Source organism: Dermacentor variabilis, chromosome 5 (genome assembly GCF_050947875.1).
Source record: "Dermacentor variabilis isolate Ectoservices chromosome 5, ASM5094787v1, whole genome shotgun sequence".
Lineage (NCBI taxonomy): Eukaryota > Metazoa > Arthropoda > Arachnida > Ixodida > Ixodidae > Dermacentor > Dermacentor variabilis.
In genome coordinates, this window is record NC_134572.1 from 50,494,849 (window position 1) to 50,515,624 (window position 20,776).

Here is a 20,776-nt window from a genome sequence, read left to right on the forward strand (position 1 = left end):
GTCATGATCGCGCAAAGAATCCCTCCGCCATGACGCGGCCGAAATTGCGGCAAGTGAAATGATGTTTTATCCATAGGTTAAAATGATATAAAACGGCATTCGAGTTGCAAGTGAACAGTTTATTTTCACATAGATGCATTACAGATTTGCCTTTGCAGTCACAAGTCCGTGTGCACCATTTATTGTCTCATTGCGTAAATAAACGCACCAGCCTAAGAGTCCTACAGCAAGCGCGTCTCAATTAGGCATATTGACTGTAGAAACTAATAGTGGCATAGACGAGCAAGCGAACGACTATATGAGCGCGCGAACTAAACGAGCGAGCAAACGACTAAACGAGCGTGCGAACGAACGAGCAAACGACTAAGCACGAACGACGACTAAACCAGCCAGGGAACGGGCGGGCGACCGCACGTTTTTTTTGCGAGTGCTCCACCGCCGCATCTTAAGCTTCGCACACTTTAAAGCTCACGCGAATTAGCACATACGTCTCAATTACCTATGATGCGGTCGCTCGACGACGAACGCACCGCGTAACACGGTTTCGGGAGAGCACGCTTGCTTTTCATCGGTGCCTCTGTATCGCAAATCCACCGGGCGACCGCCAACGAGGAACACGAACAAATGTGGCAAACAAAGCTAGTCTATCTAAAGAAGGCTAGTAAGTAACCACAAAAGGCAGAGAGTTGCTCTCCTGAGGCGCTTTCATGATCGAGACTGAAATTTTATCAAAAGGACTGCGCTGAATCTTAAAAATTTCGTAATAACGTTATCGCACGCAACCTCGCGTGCCCGCGAACTCAAGCCAGTTGGCGTTCAAAACAATTAAGCGCACCAAATATGACTAACACGACCACGTAGTGCGCATATAAGCAAAGCAGACGTTGCGTAAAAATCATGTTAAAGCGTGCGTACAAATGACAACATGCACAGTGAACTATGCAATATCTACTACGTTATTGCCCGCAGCACAATACGCAAGCCTGGCACATACAATACTCTGAGAGAGCCACAACCTACATCACATAGTCGCGCCGAGGAAGTTGGTCGGAAGTTCTCCCTCCCGATTCGGTGAAGCCATGTCTTTCTCCTTAACGCGTTGCGCTTACCGGACGGTATCGCGAACATATTCTTGCCTTTGCTAAAACTATATTGGCATCCAAACGCGCAGCAGGTCATGGTAACAGAAAATGACGTGAAGCGACGTCGCACTTGCCACAAAACATCCTTCAAGGCGTTCACAAGATCAAAACAACACAGAATAGGAACGGAAGGAATGCCGCCAACAAGCGCCGCTTCTCGAGCAAAGATGGCACTGAAGCGCGACTGTAAACAAACGAAGCCGGCGCAAGGGGCCACGTGATGCCATTAGGCCAATAGCGACGCGGCGTCGGCTTCGGCCAGAGCGCTGGAGGAGGAGGCGGCGTTCTTCAAAGCGTGGCACTACTTTACGAAGTTTAAGGGGTTTTAGGTTCACCATCTAGGCATCCGTTTAGCCACGGGCGCTTTCAGAACAAGCCCAATTGAAAGCTTATATGCTGAATCGAATGAATGGTCTCTCCACCTACAGAGATCATACAACAGCTTTACATATTTCCTTAAAGTACGCTCTAATCCTGAACACCCATGTTTTGATACCGTTACCGATATGACGTGCGCTACACTTTTTAGCAACCGTCCCTCCATAAGACAGCCTTTTTCGCTGCGTGTGAAGGAGCTTAGCAATGAAATGCATGTCCCACTCCTCGAGCATCGCTTAATGCACACAATCAAGCTCTTACCTCCTTGGGAGTGGAAGGTGATACAATGTGACATATCCTTTATAAAAGTTACAAAGCACGCTCCTGAGGCCGAAATCAGAATGCATTTCCTAGAACTCCAGCGAGCAAGACGACGACGAATAAAGATAGCCTAATTTCATCCAAATCTTGGCCAATCCCCCACAGTGGGTGTGCGCCATCGCATAAGGAATACCATACCATACCATAGAACGCTTGTACCTTTGTCTCGCTTTGTTTATTTCCAAAATCTGGGAGCTGCCGCTCCCGTGTTGTGGCTATGGACGAAGAAGCCCTCGAAGACCTTCCTGGAGCCAAGCCATCACGTGCGGTCGCGTCCAGGAAACGCGGAAATGCGTCAAGTGACACGGACAGCGAGGCAACCCAGTTGTACTCGGACAGCGTCGACTCGTCGGACGACGGTTTCACGCGTGTCATGAGCCGAACCACAAAAAGAAGACTACTGCGGAGGTCATCGTCGCCAAGTGTCTCTACCGTGAAGACAACATCACAGCGCTGGCCGCACACTATGCTCTTCATGCCTGTGGACCCAGTGTCAAATCTGCGACTCCTAAACAGGCAAGTCCTTTCTGCGTTTCTTGAGGGAGTCGCGCCAAATGAGATAAAGGACGTGAGAATAAACGCACGGAAGAATGTCCTTGCAGTAGATGTTCTACACCGTAGTGCACTGCAAAACCTGCGGCACGTAACGGAGATCGACAAAGTACAGGTGCGATCCATGATACCTACTGGCTGCAATGGGACTATCGGCGTTATTTATGATGTTGATATTTCTATACCAACCGACGACTTACCAATATTAATAAAGCCAACTACAGAAGGCACTCTTATCCCGCACATCACAAGACTTGGCAACACCCGTTGCCTGAAGCTGTGGTTTGATGGAGACAGCCTTCCCTCATATGTCAAAGTTGGCCACGTCCGCCATCCAGTCCGCCCATACATACCAAAGCCCCTGCAGTGCTACAAATGCTGCAAGATGGGACACGTAAAAGGTGTCTGTAGGAATAACCTTGTGTGCCCACGGTGTGCCGAATCCCATTCTGCAGATGCCTGCCGCGCAACTGTGTTAAAGTGCCCTAACTGCCATGGTACTCATGAGGCCTCATCCAATGATTGCCCGCGGGTGAGGAACGAGCGAGCAGTACTCAAACGTATGGAACGGGACCATTCAACACACAAAGAGGCTGCCGCTACTCTCAGGCGACGACGACATCGGCCCCGAAGAGCAGCACGAAGAGTTACGTCTACTGAAAGATATACGCCATCTTCCGGCAAAGCGGCTGCCGTATCAACGCCGACTTCCACAAAAACAAATACTGCGAAAACGAAGACTGCGGCAACACGCTCACCTCCTGAAGAGTGGCCTACACTTCCAAGAGCACAACCTGCCTCGGAGTCACACCAAAGTGCGCCGCCCACAATGACCTCACGAACCGCGGATGGGACGACGACTGAGGATCGCCAAGTCATAGTGATGCTGAAGTCACTTATGGACGCCATGCGCATTCTACTGAGCAGCATGAAAACCCCGTCGGCACAGAGCGCACTGCAGGTGCTGGACACCTTGAGTCCGGTGCTTGCGGCTCTAGGGTAAAACCATGGCACGAGAGATGCCGTCGTTTCAAGAGGAGGTCAAGCATGCATCTGTCTTGCAGTGGAACGCCAGAGGGCTTAAGTCACGCATGTCCGACTTTAGACAGTTTGTCTTTACGCACCAGTTCCCCATTATCGTGATTTGCGAGCCCAACCTGTCAGCTCCCATCAGACTGTCCGGGTATGAGTGCTTTATGTCCTCTACCTACGGAGAGTGCAGCAAGGTTGTTGTGTTTATACGCCGTGACTTGACTTATGTACATCACCCAGTGCCTCCTGACGAAGCAAATCAATACGTTTGCTTAACAGTGAAGAAGAAAAAGCTCACGTTTACAATTCTTGGAGCCTATATATCTCCAGCAAGCCGTCTAGATTGTGAGCGCCTACGGGGAATTTTGACATCGACTCCAGAGCCGTGGGTGCTCACTGGTGACTTTAACGCCCACCATTACCTATGGGGAAGCTCCAAAGTTAACTCTAGAGGCAGAACGTTGGTGTCCTTTGCTTCTGAACGGGAATTTTGCTTGTCAAATGATGGTAGCCCCACTTATCTGCGTGGATCAGCGTATAACAGCTGCTTGGACCCAACCTTCGTGTCACGGTCGCTTTCGAGAAGAGTGCACTGGTTTTCCGATTTAGAAACACGGGGTAGCGACCACATCCCAACCTATTTGCAGATCGAAGGTTTGACTAGTTCCAAGTCTTCCAGAACCGTCCAGTGCACTGATTGGCCTAAATACAAAATAATAATGGAAGACTGTTGTCGTGACGGCACCTCTTATAACCTACAGGGCGCGATAAAGGATGCCATACAAACAACCACGCGTCAGCTTTCGAGGAGTTCTTCCCGCACCCATTTCGACATTGAACTAGCAAAACTTCGCGCCATTCGCCGTCGTGCGGAGCGAAGATATAGACGCACGAAGTCAAATCATGATTTGAGATTGGCTAGACGAACACAAAAGAAAATACAGCGTCACATGAACAAGCTGGCTTCGCGACAATGGGCATCCTTTTGCGAGTCCCTGGATCCGCGAAAACCTTTGTCGCTTATATGGAGGACTGTTCGTGGCCTTCGCACAACCTCTGGTCAGCGCCACCCGTTTAAATCTTTGGCACTTTATCTACAATGTAGAGATATTGACGTCGCTGAATCTTTCTGCAGAAAGTTTGCTGGCGAGGCAAATTCCGATGGAACGGGTACGGGAACGCTCGACGACCCACTGTTCTCACGCGATCCCCGCATGGAATGCCCTTTTTCTATGGAAGAACTGGAAGCTGCGCTGGCTTTGTGCAGGCGTTCTTCAGCGCCAGGACCTGACGGCATTACATACCGTGCCCTGTGTAACCTAGGAGACCAAGCTCGGAAAGCACTCTTGCTCCTATACAACGACTCCTGGCAGACGGGTACGGTTCCGCAAGAGTGGAAGTCAACTCGCCTCATTCCACTTCTCAAAGCTGGCAAGTCGCCTTTGGACATTTCCTCATACCGTCCGATCGCACTTGCCAGCTGTGTCGGAAAAACAATGGAAAGAATGGTTTTAACACGTCTGGAATGGTACATAGAGTACTATGAAATCTATCCACAAGCTATGGCCGGATTCAGACGGGGCCGTTCGTCAACAGACAGCGTTGTTGACTTGATAACATTTGTGCAACACCAAAAGGCCTGTAAGCGACTATCTGCTGCTCTGTTTCTAGACGTTAAAGGAGCTTATGATAATGTCACCCATGAAGCCATCCTTAGCACGTTAGAAGCCGTCGGACTTGGTGGTAAGATGTATATGTGGGTGTGCAACTACTTACAGAGGAGACCATTCTACATGCACACAGAAAATGGCCCGACGTCTGAGCATTACGGTAGCCGAGGAGTCCCTCAAGGAGGAGTGCTTAGCCCGACTCTTTTCAATCTCACCCTCAGTGGATTAGTTTACAACCTGCCAAGCACCGTACGACTTTCCATCTATGCGGACGACATCTGCATTTGGGCATCAGGTGTGACACGACTTCAGCTTCGTGCTCGGCTTCAGAAGGCAGCCACAATGACATCTTGCTACCTTCGTCAACAAGGACTTGAAATTTCATGCGGAAAGTGCGCAATGGTGGCATTCACGAGGAAGCCAATGTCTGGTGACGGCGTATCTATTAACGGACAACTTATACCATACAGCAGAAGCCACAGGTTCTTGGGAGTCGTAATTGACAGAGACCTGTCTTGGACTCCGCACGTCAATTACGTGAAAAAGCGGCTGACTGCTATCTGTCACCTGTTCAGGTTCCTTGCAGGAAAAAGTTGGGGAGCATCTATACACGCTATGTTACAGTTGTACATGGCGTTGTTCATTGGATTCCTGCGATACAGCCTGCCTGCAATATCCAACACCTGCAAGACTAACCTGCGTACGATTCAGAGTATTCAAGCCCAAGCCCTTAAGATATGTCTTGGCTTACCACGCAGTGCATCAACGGCTGAAACCATTGCCCTAGCGCAGGATTACCCGATCACGACGCACATTGCCGCTGAGACAATGCGTATGCATCTCAGGCATTATGCTAGGACCCCTTCCCACCACTTGGCGAGCCTCACTGCTGCAAGGCCCTGCTCGACATTTAGCGGTATTGTCAGTGCACATCGTGCGTCGTTTACCTCAGGGTACGCACCTGCGGCCAAGCCAGCGTTTCCTCCGTGGTGTTTGAGCCGTCCACAAGTTGAGATAACGATTCCAGGACTACAGAAGAAGACAGGTCTACCGGCCCCTGCTCTAAAACAGCTGAGCTTACTTCTTCTGCATGAAAAGTACAGCAACCACGTGCACATCTATACCGACGGATCGACTACGTCGTGCAGTTCTTCTGGTGCCGTGGTTATACCAACGCGAGGAATGACACTGCGGTTCAGGACATCGCATGTCACGACCTCAACGGCGGCAGAACTAACGGCCCTGCGTCGAGCACTGGAATTCATTGATTCGGAAAGACCCAGAAAATGGGCTGTGTTCTGTGATTCAAAACCGGCATTACAGTGCACGCAGTCAGTTCTCCGACACGGATGTCATGACCAATTGACATACGAAGTCGTGAAACTTCACCACGATGTCCAACAAAAAGGCCACGAAGTCGTTTTTCAGTGGGTACCTGGCCACTGTGGAATCAGTGGCAATGAGTCCGCCGATAACGCTGCTCGCACAGCTCATCAAGAAGAGCACAGCATTCCGATTCCGCTTTCGAGGACTGACGCTGCAAGGCAGCTTCGACACCTGGCACGTAGCCTCACAGTGACCGAGTGGAACTCGCAATACTTACGACTTACACGACTACATCGACTAAACCCCTCCCTGCAGCTCCGACCTCCACCCAGACTTCCTCGACGTGAAGCTACGCTTCTCTGTCGCCTTTGGTTAGGAGTGGCCTTCACAAAGGCATACTCTACATTAATTGGGGTGACTGACAGTGCAGCATGCGAGGTCTGTGGCACCGAAGAAAACATCGACCACCTGCTGTGCCACTGTCCAAGATATGCCCTAGAGCGACAAGAACTTGCCAAAGCTTTCCAAAAACTGGACAATCGGCCGCTTTCTGTGCAGGTGCTGCTGGAACACCGCCCCCATCGCCCGTCGGCCCATAAAGCGGTGAAGGCACTTTTGTATTTCTTAAGGACGACGGGTTTGTGCGACCACCTGTGACTATTACGGCAATTTCTGTAAAACCGCACGCGTCAGCGAACTTGCCACAATTTCATTCTTTCCTTCCCTCCTCTCTCTCCCTGTGATCTTTGCTTTCCCCTTTCCCATTCCCCCGGTGTAGGGTAGCCAACCGGACGTTATTCTGGTTAACCTCCCTGCCTTCTTCTTTTCTCTTTCCTCCTCCTCCTAGAACTCCAGCACAAGCATTCCTGTGCAGAGTTCTACACAGACGCTTCGAAGTCAAATGCCGGGGTATCCTATGCAGCCGTCGGCCCATCCTTCTCGGAATCCGACGTACTGCATCCGGAAACAAGCATATTTACGGCTGAGGCCTACGCATTACTCTCTGCTGTGAAGCATATAAGAAAATCAAAACTTTCAAAAGCAGCGATCTATACAGACTCCCTAAGCGTCGTGAAGGCCTTGATGTCAGTCTACACACACAAAAATCCTGTACTTAGTGAACTCTACACCATCTTGTGTAAAGCGTACATATCTAATCAGCGTATCATTATATGCTGGGTGCCTGGCCACAGGAGCATTGAGGGTAACGTTCTGGCGGACGAGATGGCCACGTCAATCGCATCGCAAACTGTTAAGCCTACCGCTGCGGTGCCTGTCACAGATCTGAGGCCTTTCTTGCGAAGGAGATTGCGGGACCACTGGCAACGCATGTGGGACGCGGAAACGAATAATAAACTCCACCTGATAAAACCACAGTTGGGATTCTGGCCCTCTACTACAAAATCGCGCCGAACAGATGTCCTATTCTGTCGTCTCAGAATAGGACACACGTTTGGCACCCATAATTATCTGCTTACTGGAAGTGAACCTCCAACCTGTGGTAGATGCGGGGAGAGGCTGACCGTGCTCCACGTCCTTCTGGAGTGTCGGGAAGCCGAATCTGAAAGAATGAAACATTTTTCCTTAGCTTACAGACAGCACATCCCTCTTCATCCAGTAATGTTCCTCGGCCCAGAACCGCTTTTTAACACAGACACAGTCCTAGGTTTTCTGAGAGATGTGGTCCTACATGTTATTAGCCCCATGCATTCCTAGCGCTTCCTCTCTTTAGAGGATGCCGCTGGGATAGTTGTACGGTATAGCACATGCCTCCAGACCCTTGTGTTTCAAGGGATCTAAGGAGGCAGTAGTGCTCTAGCATTTATTATAATCTGATATATTTTACCTATTGTACCATTCTTTTTAAGTGCATCGAAATGTTCATAGTACAGTTCATATGTCATCGCCATAATTTTATTACACAGATTTTACGCACTGTAGAGCGTATATTTTAAGGCCCCTTTACAGCCACGTCACACCAATTTCATAGTAATCATAGTTACACTGCACACCCACTACCACAGACATGGCGCTCTTTGGCCATTCCTGGCCCTTGCGCCATAAAACCCCATACATCATCAAGGTTGGTACAAATTAAAGCAAGGGGCATTAAGGTAGATTAAGGTTTAGTCTTAATTTAAGCCGATAACTTAGACAAGTGATAACGTGTTCTCTTTCAAACCACTTAAGTATACTTAAGGAATTGCCAACTTTCTTTTTCAATTCCAATGTGCGAACTGAAATTGTGCAAGTCAGGTTGCACATGGATGTCCCATGAAGACAGAGGACAAACAGGATTGGCAAGTACGAATGTCAGGACTTCGTTGCGTGCGCTGCTTTCTTGCGTTCCGCGCAGCACGCATTAAGTTCTCGCACGACGAGGTCGTTGTGGCTGTCTCGCTCGTGTCTTGTGCACTGCTTGATTGTCATGTTGCTTTCGTGTGTCTGTAAGTTGATGACTTGATTGGTCACCGACACTCCGCAATGCGAACAGCGCAATGAGCAACCCAGCAAGCGTGCAGGGCTTGGCCCACTAGCGCGGCGTCTCAATACCAGGGCCGAAAATGAAGTAAGAAAGGGTGATTAAAAGCGAAAGGAAAGAACCGAAAACCATTGCACGTGCCATTCAACAGCATTCGGTGGCGAAGGCGACATCTTGGGGATAGAGCGCGCTGGCCCTGTCAGTGTCTAACGTTGGTGCGCTATATACTGTGAAGATGTGCGTAAGCAATGTACACCGACGGTCACTGTTCTAATTTTTCCCCTCGGTAGGCAAAAAGTGATTCGATTAACTTGGATGAGCTGTTTCAAGTATTCAGTGAATAAATTTGTAGATGCTCCATCTGCACGGTTATACAAACACGTCGAAGCGCATTTTACTTTTTTAGTAAAATTAAAAGAGAGCTTTCGTTGACATATAGAACCGACGTTTATTTATATTCCACGCACTGACATTTATATTTGGTATTAACAAAGAGAACTAGAAAAAAATGTGTGCCGCAACAGTACATTAGTTGTTGTTTTTCTTAATTTAATTTATAAATATATTTTCGAAGCTAAATTGCTTAAAATGCTTAAATATTTTCAATGCTCGTTGGGATAAAAGAACAGTTCCTCACCACATAGAACTGGCAATAGCTTGCCTTGCCTTTCATTGTCTTGCCTTACTTTGCCTTGGTCTGTCTCTGTCTACAGAAAGATTCTCTTTCTTTCCGACTGCCATTTATTTCTTCTTTTTTTTTTAGGGGGGGGGGGGAGGAGTGGGTGAGGCGAAATGTTGTACTACTCGTAGTAAACACAGGAGGCAAGGAGTTGTCAGTTAAATGTTGTGCTGTTGCATGCAAACAGCAGCATCCCGTCCTCAGCGTCGCCTGTGTCTCCCACTCTTTAGCATGCCGATTTGAATTAGTACAGTCATATTGTTGCGCCCATTGTAGAAAAACAACTGCCCTATGTTGTTGCGGGCGGTGCCACGGGTCCCTTGATTAGCTTATAGTAATGCGCAGCAGTGGAAGGCCACCGCAAAACTACGGTGAAAGCACTAGCTATACGTGTGGCTGTACGTTATCGAGCGGGCTGTTTTCTTTTGACGTGCCGTAACCCAGACGGCGGGTAGCGTACTGCTCGCGCATTGTGGCAGGCCAATTAGATGGCGCTTGACATTTTGAATATTTCCAATTAGCGCTCGAGCTAGATGGTATTGCAGCTGACGCTTTACCTCTCTGATACCATTAAAATTTTACTCAATGTTTCAAAATAGTTTTATTTTCCTACGCCAGAAGGTCTGACAAATAATGTTCCGAAACTCCGATTGTAATACGAAGGTCCTGCTTTTGCAAAATGCTTCAATCTAGTGAGTATTCGGGCTTCCACATAACATACGGACCACATAAATCGCGGGAGCTCACATAAGCCCGAACGCTTCCCTCTTCGTTATTCGTTCTCTCGCTCCTACTCGTGTAATCGGCTATGCGCTCGCCATGCACGAACCTATAAAAGCAGATATCCCACTAAAACCTACGGAGGTTGTCTGTGAGCTAGCTATCGATAGCGTGGCCACGCGAGATACTGCACACAGACTAGACGTGACCGTCCATCGCGACTTCCTTGTCGACTAGACTGATTGCGAGGCGAGAATGAAATGAGGACGGTGGGCTCGCGGCGGAAGTTACCGACGCGGCAATCGGCTAGACGCCATGGTTGGCAGTTCTTAACTTATTTTGCTTCCTCTCTTTCCCGACGGCTGATTTCCACGTTCTGCGATGGAAACTTGCGCTACCTTGCTCGTCGCCCCTCTCTCCTCGTTCCAGCCCTGTTTACTGAGAGAGGCAGCTTATTTTGGCCTGTCAATTCACAATGGCTGCAACAAAAGCGTGCCAGAGGAATAACCCAATTTGTGACCAAGTATTCGGGACCGTGCTGATGAGAAGCTTAATAAGAGAAAATAAATTCTTGGGTGTTACGTGCCAAAACCACGATATGGTTATGAGGTACGTCGTAGAGGGAGGGGAAGGGGAAGGGGATTCGAGATTGATTTTGACCATCTCCGGGAGCACCTTAACATGTACCTAAATCTAAGTACACGAGCGTTTTTGCATTTCGCCCTCGTCGAAACGCGGCCGCACCCGGTCACGGGATCGCGCCCGTGACCTCAAGTTCCAGCGGGTGACAAACTTAATCATTGGCTGCGTCCACACGACATAAAGAGTGAATTAAACGCGTTAGCCGGCAGCCTAAAAAATGTTCTCATGTTTCACATCGTCGGCCACAAGAACTTGTCAGCACGTGTTGTCAGAAGCGATTTCGTCGGCGTATACCCAGGGGTGACGACCATCCGACGAGAGTGTATATACTTCTGACGGTAGTCACAAGAACGCGAACCTGTGCTTTTTTATTATATATTTTTTTCTCTATAGGTGGAAGAGGACCGGGGAAAGTATTTTGTTTTTATTATGCATTGTGCGTTAGTACATGAGTTACCTGACGTCGAGAAAAAGTATAAAGAAGGGAAAGAGGATACGTACAGTATAGGCTCGAACATTTCTCCTTACAACGTCTCGCGTGTAGCTACGAGTCTTGGCAGGCATTTCCTGCCTTGTACTTTTCCGCGCGTGAAGGTCTCGGAAACAAAAAAAAAACAAAAAATCCCGTTTCGGCCGCGGATGTTGCTCACCGCCACAACAAGATGCGTTATTACTGGTGCAACGTCCCGAGACTAGCGGTAAAGCTACTACGCACGCGAAGGGGAAATACGCACACGTGGAATTATGCATTTTTCTCAATGAAGCGAAGGGGGCGCGGCGGCAGCAGCGCGAGATAGCGCCGGTTTCGCTAGCGTGTCGAAATTTTCGACGGCACGATTGTGAAAGGAGGCAGCGAAACGAATAAAAGAAAGAAAAGAAACGTATCCGCGTCCTTGTCCGACTGTCGCGCCACTGACTTCCACGCAAGGCAAGTCCGTCGGCCTCGATTATCGCCTTGCTGCAATGGGTACACGAATATGGAACTCGCGTCATATGAGACGGGCAGGCTAAAGAGGGGGCCGCGCGTCTCGCCTGAGAGCACGCTGATAAGGCGCACGCTATCAAGGCAGAGTCCAGCCAACTCGCCTTATTACAGCGCAGGCATATTCCTTCTATTGGTTCGTGAAGTGTCTTATTATTTTTTTACAATCATGCGACGCGCGACGGTGTCCGAGACAAAAAATAGGGGCAGAGACGGTCTGAGATAGGGTCATTTATATCAGTTCCTGAAACGATGGCCTTGTATTGTCGGAGCCTTCGCGATCGCTGTGCCGCACAGGGCAGCCTGTTGCGGTGATAATTTCCTATATATAAAGAAAATCTGCAGATCCAGCGAGGTGCAATCTACATATAGCTAAGATACGTGTGGATGCATAGAGTCGGAACACGAGTTTGTATTTATTGAATGTCCGCTGAAAGTGACACGGACGGACTTACGCAGGCATTGTAGAGAGGCTAATGTAATGTCTTGTAAACGAAACACACACGTGCAATAGAAAGCGGGGCGTCATAGTGTTTTTCTTGTTCTTGTTTTTATTTCCCCCGCACTGCCGCGAGCGCCGCTGCCGCGGATGCGCGGAGACGAGCGCCATCTGTTGGTGGTGCAAGGAACCCAGCGGCGGTGACGTCGCGCGCGTCCTCTGCTGTGATTGGTTGACCTATTCGGCAAGAGAACAGTCATGCAGCACCCACGGTCACGAAAACCCGGAGAAGTTCGCAAAGAATAGCTCCGCCTAAAAAAAATGCCGTCAATTGAACTACATACCCGTACAGCTGGCATAAGATGACGAGCTCAGATAATCTCCTGAATTCACGAAGCGGCTCGCACGCTACCGCGGTCCGTTATCAGCTGTAACCTTGACTGTCGTTATCGATGGCTAACCCGTTTGGCCGCTGCGAGAGCGCCGGTCGATCTTGAATTGTTTTTTTTTTCATACAAAGACTATTAATTAAGCTGATAATATTCGACAACGCTAGGCGTAACTGGGCCTCACACTGGAAGTAGTCTCGGCACTGCGTCTGTACTCTGAGTGACCGCGCACGCGCGCAGGGGCAAGCGCCTTCGCATATTCTGCGCCTGCGCACTGACTTTGAGACCGCCCCCGGAGTTCTGCAAGAGAGAAGCTACGTGCGTTCAACGCGGGTATATTTCAAACCTCGCGCGCTTCTTTTTTTTTTCTTTTTTCTTCTTCCTTTCATTTCCTTTCCTTTTTTTTTTTTCCAGCCTAGAAAGTTTCAAGCCCCGACAGCTATCTTTAGGGAAAGAATTAGTTGGACAAGGCCCTATAGGGGCTGAACAAATTATCCATTAAAGTTGTTGCATTTAAAGCCGTACTTTAAATGCTGGCTAAATAGGTACATTTAATTATTTATCTAAGCCCACAGTAAAAATACCTTGAATTGCTCAAGAACACCGTGAAAAATACTTATTTGAGCGCATTCACGTAGCGCACGCGTGTTATATAGGCTTGTCACAAGTTATATTAAACGTCCTGCATGCACGCACGTGAAAGTAGCCATCTATAGTGTTCTTATGTATATGCTTTCGCGACGAGACAGACTGCCGTTCGCAATCCTCCTTCAACCATTGAAGCCAAGAAGTGCGCGGGCCGAGCGGAAAATTACTCGGCGAGACGCTGGCAGCGACGACTCGCGTTACGCAAGTCGCGAAGTGATACGCAGGCGGCGCTTTGCGCTCGTGCGTGATGCTCCCAGGCAATCCCGCTACTCTTGATTGTAGCACAACTAAATGTCGCGGATTCATCCGAACGCAGTACGACCCCCCATGCCGTTCCTTTACAGTACTCAGCCTCGATTCATTGATTGATTGATTGATTTATTTATTTATTTATTTATTTATTTATTTATTTATTGATTGATTGATTGATTGATTGATTGATTGATTGATTGATTGATTGATTGATTGATTGATTGATTGATTGAAACTGCTAAGTTAGTAGACCAGCGCTGCAACCCGACAATGGCAGCCCTGTAGCGGATCGCATCGCTAACTCTGCTTCCGCGACTGCACCTCGCGGTGTATCCGTATTCTGTGAATGGATATCGTCACACCTGCTTGTTTCAGGCAACGAAGAGGCTAACCGTCTAGCTTCTCGGACGGCATCCATCCAAAAGTTTTCCTGCCAACTTGGTCATGCTCGTCTGTTGATCCGATAGCGCTTTCTTGGACAGTACCTTTGTCGATGAGTTTGGCTACGAGGTCATTTGTTCCAGGTGTTCGTGGGCGTGGTTTACCTCTTTACCTTGGGACCGTGTCGCTTTAACTTCGTGTAGATTTTGTCATGGTGGCCGAACTGTTGCACCAGCGAAGCCGGGCACTCGGCCTATCCTGTGCAGCGTGCGCGACCACGGAAACACATATGGCCATTTCATTCCGGGTGCATTTTGCAGATGCTATATTACCACACTGGGCTTACCATGTGGCGAGCTGAACGACGTTCCATTTCCCACTGGTCCTGTGTTTAGACGGGATCAAGATCACAGAGTTCTCCAGTCATTTCCGAAGGTGACACAGACTCTCGAATGGAGCCTAAACATTCTGATTACTGGTGTGGTCTGATTTCGTGCTAACTTGTGGACCATCAGCCGGACTTTGACTGCCACACGCTGAGTGTTGATGTATCGCCAACTTCATCGTCATCTTCATCGTGCCAGTGATGTATCGCCAACTTCATCGTCATCTTCATCGTGCCTTCATCGGCACTGCCATGGTCATCATGACACGTGAGCAGCGGAACACACGGACGCAGGCTGCAATAAAGCTGCGGTGCTTGCGGCGTTATGTCTGATTGATGTCAGTGTTTTAAAGCCTAGTGCGACATATCAGTGGCGACGAGGCCTAGCGTCGCTAGGTGAGAAGACCCGCGTCAGCATGAGTGCTGGACGGCCACCGGAATTTGCCGATGCAGAAGGTACGTGGCCTACGTATCGCGTTCGCCTGGAGGCGTACTTTGAGGCTCATAGCATCGTGGACCCAACGAAGAAGCGAGCGCTGCTCATCGCTTCGCTCACGGACAATGCAGTGCGTGTGGTGCAGGGCCGGTGTCAACCAAAAAAGGTGAATGAACTGAGCTATGAGGAAGTCGTCGGGTATCTGGAAGATCACTATGCTCCGGAGGTCAACGAGATCGCTGCAAGTTATGCTTTCTTCATGCGTTCGCAACAAGACGGGGAAGCTGCTCAGGACTTCATTGCGGACATTCGACGCCTAGCTGAGAAGTGTAACTTCGGCACGTCATTGGAGCGCATGTTGAGGGATCGCATCGTTTGCGGAGTGCTGGATGAAGACGTTCGGCGCCATTTACTGACGCGACGGAAGCTCACCTTAGAAGAGGCTGAAGACTTTGCTGTCTCGGCACAGAGAGCTGTTGAAAATGCGAGGAGCATGAACTCGGCAATAAAGCTGCGGTGCTTGCGGCGTTATGTCCGATTGATGTCAGTGTTTTAAAGCCTAGTGCGACATTTCAAGTGTGCGACGGTGAGGCATTCCTCAATCCTACGTTCTTTCTTTCCTGTATACTCCCCTACTTCCTATCTTCCATTTCTGTGTTGGTGTCCCCTGCCTTCTGAAGAGTAGGCGGGCGTTGTGCCCCCTCAGTTGCCACCCTACTCCTCGCTTTCCATTTCGTGTTAAATGTGTATATGTGTTCAAAACAAATAATAACCAGCGTGTCCATTCAACTTTTTTCTATTATATCCATTCATTTTTTTTTATTCTCTAGTCTTTCTCTCAATCATTTTAGCCGTCTCCCTCTTAAGCTCTTTCCTATTCCTCACTTTCTATATTTTTGTATAAACCTTTCTCCCACCTATATTCGGCAGGCGTTGTGGCCGTCCTGTGGGAGTTGCCGGCTATGGCTCTCTTCCGCTCTATCACAGTTTTTATTACAGAAACCTTATAATAACAATTTTGATATAAATATATAGGGTACTGAATACTCATAGCTTAGAATACAACCGAATGCAACTAACCGGAGCTTAAGCGGTCGATTCGAGATTTTGATTTGAGATTATGGATTAATATTTGATGTTACTACAATTATTGGCCTCTACCTGCCATGAAAATGGCAGTTGCTTACGACCGCGCTCACCACTATTTAACCAACTGTGGGACTTATGTAACCTTTCACACTTTGTGAAAAGAGAATGGGGAGTAAAAAGACTGGAATTTCTATGTAAGACAACCACGTGGAGCCAATAGTCAGTGAATCCGAGTAAAGCACAGCTAAAATGACCAGTGCATTCGATTTAAATAAACAAATAATAAAAATAAGGGATATGAATGTGAGCGAACAGACATCCATCTCCGGTGACACACACACACACACACACACACACAAACACACACACACGCACGCACACGCACACACGCACACACGCACGCACACGCACACACGCGCGCGCGCGGACAGCTGGACATAGGCGGATGTAAATGGTCGTGAATGACCACGAGTGGCGCTGGCGAACACTACCAAGTAAAATTATAGAGGGACCTTACTACCAAGGTTTGATCTGTAGTATACACATGAACAAACACAGAAAGTGTACTGACTGGGATAGAATACGTGACCTTTATCCAGCGACATGAAGCTGAGCTGAACGGGGCCACCCGCATTGTAAATTTTGACAAGTAATTGGTGGGGTCTTGCTCAGCAAAAAAAAAAAAAAGCATCGTAGCTGAACAAATTGAAAGATATAAATATGCGTATGGCTTTCTCCACAGATTCACAAATCATACTCTGACCGTCAATTTTGTTTTCAGCGACCAAATGGGATATTTCGCACGGTGGAGTTCCCTGTCAGTGCATACGGCGAGAAAAAGAATCCACTCAGTTCCTCACTCTCATTGACATTATATTAAATCTATATTTCTTGCGTACTTTACAGCGATTAATGTTAAGGTCCTTTTACAGCAATGTTACATGCCTACCAATCGCAATTCACCTTTGCATCTCATTGACAATTCATTGACGCCCCATCATTACCATCACCACTTGCATGGCGCTCTCTTGCCAAATCTGGCCCATGCGCCACTGAACACCACACATCATCATCGTTTCTGGGAGAGGCCTTCGTCCTTGCAGTGGACATAAATAATGATGCTGATGATGCAGCCTGTGCCCTTTGAAGGGGCGATCACACGACTGTATGACTGATGGTGATGGTGATATATAATGATGACAATAATCATGGTGGAACTCCTTGACTATCTTCTCTTTAATTTACAAAATTCCCTATTAAATTTTTTCTTTTTACAGCGAAGCTGTAATAGCTAGGGTTCTGTGCATTTTGTTCTCTGTGAACAAAACTATCATCATCAATGGCTCATACCCCCGAAAGCATTCATGCTCCCATAAGCAAGCAAAAAATAGAATGGCTCATAGCCCCGTAAGGCAGAGGCTACAAGCACTTAGCTAACTGAAGCGAACAGTGCTTAAATTCTCTATAATCAGGCATATAACATTAAGAACAGCTTGTCGAAAACTGTCATCATCAATAGCTCATACCTCCGAGAGCAACGGCTCACACCCCTGTGAGCAATGGCTCATACCCCCGTAGGCAAGCAAAAAATTCAATGGTTCATGGTCCCGTAAGGTTCATGGATGCTCACTTTGCATGAATAAGCTGCGATGACACTACCCCTGTTGTCGTTGTCGGCGATTTCAATGTGGATGTGTCGGTACCGAAAAGGGAGCGGTTTACGCGTTCCCTGTTGCAGGCCACACCGATCCGGCCCTACCGACCACCGAGCGGCGTACATGCATCGATTTGACATTATCAAAGAATGTGATTGCAGTTGCGAGTGAAATAATGACCACCGATCAAGACAATAAATGAATGTGCATACGTTTCCTCACGATGGCTACCCATAAATACAATAAATGAGTTCGTACCTTCGTTCCAAATTATGTGTCGCCTCCGTGTCGTGTGCTAAATAGCTTCGCTGGTCAACCAGCTTCACAGAGTGGAATGGCTCGCGAGTTTTTTTTTTTTTTTTTTTGCTACGGCCTGATTCAGAGCCTATACAGCACCGTAGTGGGTTTAGTCATAACTCAGGCACCAAACCAGACCGAAACTTGACAGAACAACGACTGTGCGCACGCGCCATGAAAAGAACAATGAAACAAGAAGAAGAGAAGAAGAAGACATGTTGTCCTTGATGGTGGCTGCGTGCACCTTCTGCTCCGGGGCCTTTGCAGCCGTCGTAGCCTTCGTTCCGGCTGAGCACGTAGACTTGGACGAGCAGTGGCTTCTCAGCCCGGAAAACATCTCGGTTCCCGACTTCCGGCTACGTGCCCTGCGTCCAGTGAGCGCTGACGGCCGCCCCCTGCTCTTCAGCTGCTCCGCGGCCACGACAATCGATGAGTCGGCGGCCGCCAACATCTCCTGGGACGTGTCCATAGCCAACGAGAGCGGCGTGGTCTCTGTGGACTCGCGAACGGGTCTCTTCGGCGCCGTGGTGGTCGTGGACTCGCTGCTGGCCATCGAGGCACCACTGAGGGTTCGCACCGCAGGCGTCGCCTGCAGGATCACTCTGCCCGATGGACGGCAGGTAGCGCTCAAGGTATGCACAGTGCGAATCTCCGGAATCGTGAAACTTGCTGTAAAAATTCTGGCAGAAACCACCTCAGGATGACTGTCGACGTCACTGCGATTGGCGTAGAAGCAATGTAGCGACACATCCTGTTGCCACCGCCGAAGCGCGTCATCTATGAGACGCGTACGTGCTGCAGCCGGTCTTCTCTCTTGCGCTTCTCTCTGGACACACTGCCCGTGAAGTCCACTCTTGGCGCATAACTTAACATTTGAGTATATGAAGACAATATTGTCTGTATGGGACGCAGATCCGATTCCGGCCAGCACAGGAAAAATTTTAAAGGCTTTTTTTTTGTCATTGAAGAGTGACGCATAGCCAGTGACCCAAGTTGGCATCAAAGAGGTTCATTGAAGAGCGGCACATACGCAGTTGCACATACCTAGTGACCAAGGTTGGCGTGAAAAGGGTTAGATACAGACAAGCACACATACTTCAAATTGGGTGAAGTTCTCAACGTATGCTAATCAATAGTGGAAACGAGATCCCACGGTTGGTTTCGAGCCCGGTTCCTTCAGCACAGTATTTCAATGTTCTACCCATCAGACCACCATGGGCCACCCACTGACCCAGACTGCGTGGAAGACATTAGTTTCACAGATACCGGAAACTGCTTGAAGTATCCTAAGAATTCTGATCGCATGAAAAGTTACTAAAGGTAACTTTTGAGGTAAGATTTTTCAATTACCGTCTTAATGAAGGGCAGTACACAAAGCTGTATAATGTTATAGTTTGTTGCTTCAGGCGTAATTGTGGCGTTATTTATTACGCTTTATCTTTTGAAATTTCAAAGCAGTCAGTCTTCTTAGCACACCAATACAATAAGTCCATGAGCACGTGCTCAACCATTGCGAATTGTTGCCTTTATAGCTCAGCATTTTGTTGAATGTGATCCGTTTGTGAAGTAACAAGGCCGTTTGAAGCCAGAAGGACGATGTTTAGGGCACAGGCATGTACTAACCATTATTCACAGGCTGAATTAACCACCGTATATTGCGCCAGAGTTCCCGCTAGTAATTTTTATAGGAAACTGCATCTCTGGCGCCAATGGTGGAAGTATTGCGGAATCTAAGAGTCACTCAGAGTGCCCTCGATAATTGTCATCTGCCTATTTATTAATCTGCTCAACGCATGATTCTCTGAGCGATTTTCAGTTACCACTGTCATGCGACAGCGGACTCCATCAAGTGCGCAGATATTTTCTTATCTCCCCACTCCCTCTTAACCTCCTACCCCCGGCTGCGCTCCCCTTCCCTTCGTACCTATTCTGTTACTCAAATACATCACCCTGTAGCGCTACCTGTCCAACTCCACTTATTTTAATTTCCGATAGTTTATCACCTACCTGAGTTTGCCTCTTATCCAAATTCCATTGCCGTCCTTATCACTCGGATGCTTCGGGATGACTCTGTATGCCGTACTGGATTCAGTAGGGGTGCTCGAGTACCGAACTTGCAAAAAAAGAATCCAAATGTTCGAGGAAAAGGACATCCTAGTATCTAAATGAATAACGCATATATATATATATATATATATATATATATATATATATATATATATATATATATATATATATATATATATATATATATATATATATATATAAGAATTATGGGCTTTTACGTGCCAAAACCACTTTCTGATTATGAGGCACGCCGTAGTGGGGGACTCCAGAAATTTCGACCACCTGGGGTTCTTAAACGTACACCTAAATCTAAGTACACGGGTGTTCTCGCATTTCGCCCCCATCGAAATGCGGCCGCCGTGGCCGGGATTCGATCCCGCCACTTCGTGCTCAGCAGCCTAACGCCATAGCCACTGAGCAACCACGGCGGGTTATATATATATATATATATATATATATATATATATATATATATATATATATATATATATATATATATATATATATGATATGTTCTGAACAAAATGAAATACTAAGTTTGTAAGGGCGTCTGCGTTGTGTGGAGTTTGTCCTGCAGATAAGAGTAAAAAGGAGGAAAATGACGCAAGTGAAAGTTGATCGTATCTGGCGCGGCACCGCTAAAGCCGTACCATTTGAAACAGTCAACGCTTGCAAATATTTCACTCTCCCCCCCCTCCTCCCAGGCGCACACACATTGACAGATATCCCGGGTGCGCTAGCAGTTGTTACTTGTTATATCCAGAAACAGAAATGAACATTTGACAGCTGCAAAGAGACAATTTTCGTATCGA